Source organism: Hippocampus comes, unplaced genomic scaffold (genome assembly GCF_001891065.2).
Source record: "Hippocampus comes isolate QL1 unplaced genomic scaffold, H_comes_QL1_v1.1 scaffold695, whole genome shotgun sequence".
Lineage (NCBI taxonomy): Eukaryota > Metazoa > Chordata > Actinopteri > Syngnathiformes > Syngnathidae > Hippocampus > Hippocampus comes.
In genome coordinates, this window is record NW_017805230.1 from 24,381 (window position 1) to 26,623 (window position 2,243).

The 2,243-nt window shown below is 52.1% G+C and overlaps 1 long non-coding RNA gene across 1 annotated transcript; it reads left to right on the forward strand.

Annotated features, from left to right (window-relative positions):
- The first annotated feature begins 948 nt into the window (after positions 1–948).
- On the forward strand, positions 949–2,153 carry LOC109515542 (uncharacterized). The gene is made up of 2 exons (XR_002168206.1): positions 949–996; positions 1,961–2,153. It is a non-coding gene; the product is annotated as an uncharacterized LOC109515542 (long non-coding RNA).
- Positions 2,154–2,243: the final 90 nt, after the last annotated feature.

Consider the following 2,243-nt stretch of genomic DNA (forward strand, 5'->3'; position numbering starts at 1 on the left):
TGTGGTGTTTGGTTTGGTCGAGATGTAGAGCTGGGTGTCATCCGCGTAGCAGTGAAAGTGAATGTGATATTTCCTGATTGAAACATCAAGGGGCCAAGGACAGAACCCTGAGGAACACCCGAAGTGAGGGGAAAGGTGTGAGATCTAAAACATTTGAGCTGGATAAACTGGGTGCGGTCAGAAAGATAGGACCAGGAGAGGGGGGTGCTTGTGATACCAATGGAGGAGAGTCTGTCGAGGAGGATGGATTGAGAGATGGTGTCAAAGGCTGCACTGAGGTCAAGCAGGAGGAGGATGGCGAGTGAACCGGAGTCAGCAGAGAGAAGACGGTCATTGGATATTTTGAGGAGGGCAGTTTCAGTACTACGGAGGGAACGGAAGCCAGATTGAAATTGTTCGTAGAGGTTATTGGAGGAAAGAGGGGTGTGAAGTTGAGCAGCCACTGTTTTTTCTATAAGTTTGGAAATGAAGGGGAGGTTTGATATGGGACCGAAGTTGTTCAGATCGGAGGGATCAGAGCCAGGTTTCTTAAGTATGGGAGTGACAGCAGCAGTTTTGAGATGGGAGGTTACATTACCGGTAGAGAGGCAAGTTTGAATAATGTTGGTGATGAGAGTGTCACGATTGCGAGGTGGTGGTGGACCCTAAAAAGCAGGCAGGGATGAGGAGCAGGGTGTACTTGAAAGATTGTATTAAAACACAGAAAACTAAATCCTAAACAAACAAACTCCTAACAACAAAACGAATCCAAAAGTATCAAACAAAAAATCATGACTGAAGATAAAACAACAGTGACCTAAACATGACTGAAACAAACATGACAGCAGCCAACAGCCATAATGACCCGACAGTGAGTATTCGGGCGGGAGTCCTTTTATACCACGAATTGCATAACGACCAACAGGTATGCAGCTGCAGGGGGAGCCCTACAGTGCCACCTGTTGGTCCCAAACTGAAACATGACAGTACCCCTCCCTCAAGGGACGGATCCCAGACGTCCCAAAGTCGTCCAAAGGCTTGCCTCAAGGAACGGGAACTAAAAGCGACGGCAACCCTTGTCTTGCCGGAGAATAGGAACAAAAGCGACAACGACCTTCGCCTCGCCAGGGAACAGGAACAAGAAGCGACGGCAACCCTTTGGCTGGGCTTGGCCTGACGTGGACGGAGCTCGACGTAGTGGGGGACATGGGACAGCCGGACGTGAACAGGGGCTAGGCCTGACATGGGCGTGGACGTGGCACGGCTCGTCGTGGATGTGAATGTGACTCAGCTCGAACATACACGTGACGAGGCTCGGCTCAATGTGGACGCGGACGGGGCTCGGCCTACCGTAGACGTGGCTTGACGAGAAACGGGAACTAAAAGCGACAGCAACCAATGCTGCCTTAAGGAGGAACATGGGACAGCCGCAAGACCAGCGCTGCCTGAAGAGGGAACATGGGACAGCCGCAAGACCAGTGCTGCCTGAAGGGGAAACGGGTGTCCGCCGCAGACGTGCTCTGCCAGGCACATGGTGGAATAGGGACCAGTCCTTTGTACCTGTGGGGTCCAGGTGGTCGGGTCATTCTGTCACGATTGCGAGGTGGTGGTGGACCCCAAAAAGCAGGCAGGAGGGAGGAGCAGGGTGAACATGACAGATTGTATTGAAACACAGAGAAAACTAAATCCAAAAACAAACTAAATCCAAAGTAGCAAACAAAACTATGACTGAAGCAAAAACTAACCATGGCCGAAAACAAACATGACTGAAACAAACCTGACAGAAGCAAACAACAAGCAAACAAACAGCCACAAACAATGACCCGGCACTGAGTGGTTGTGCTGGGAGTCCTTTTAAACCAGTACATAACGACATAACGACCAACAGGTGTGCAGCTGCAGGGTAAGCCCTACAGTGCCACCTGCTGGTGCCAAACCAAATCATGACAGTACCCCTCCGTCAAGGGACGCATCCCAGAAGTCCCAAAGTCGTCCAAAGGCTTGCCTCGCCGGGGAACGGGAACTAAAAGCGACAGCAACCCTTGCCTCGCTGGAGAACAGGAACAAAAGCGACGGCGACCTTCGCCCCGCCAGAGAACAGGAACTAAAAGCGACGGCAACCCTTGCCTTGCCCGAGAACAGGAACAAAAGCGACGGCGACCTTTGCCTCGCCGGAGAACAGGAACAAGAAGCGACGGCAACCCTTTGGCTGGGCGTGGCCTGACGTAGACGGAGCTCGACGTAGCGGGGGACATGGGACAGCC